The following is a 375-nucleotide window of genomic DNA, read 5'->3' as shown; positions in this document are numbered from 1 at the left end:
CTGTACCCCACCACTGCCAACACTGCGGAAAAAAGACATCCAATAAAATGTTCCGTGTAATTAACATACCAATATAGTTCATGCAAATAATGCTCATTAATATTCTATAACATTCAATTTTTCCATTTCACGTGGAGTGCGTGAACAACGAGACAACACGGTGGTCTATCGCCAACGCCGCCAAACTTTCGGCAAGCTGTGCTGAGCCGGTCACGTCCCCTGCTACGAGGACAGCTTTACTGGTTTCGCCAGGTGGCCAACTATAATTCAATGAAAATAACGAAACAGCCTCGCAAAAAGTGCCAGAAATGGATACATTATAATTTGTTTAATTGTCAAGACCTGATGCAGAGAGACATCGGGGATTGCAAAGCA

Source organism: Schistocerca serialis, chromosome 6, assembly GCF_023864345.2.
Source record: "Schistocerca serialis cubense isolate TAMUIC-IGC-003099 chromosome 6, iqSchSeri2.2, whole genome shotgun sequence".
NCBI classification, from domain to species: domain Eukaryota; kingdom Metazoa; phylum Arthropoda; class Insecta; order Orthoptera; family Acrididae; genus Schistocerca; species Schistocerca serialis.
The sequence above is the reverse complement of the archived record's forward strand: the minus strand, read 5'-3'. Positions refer to the sequence as shown.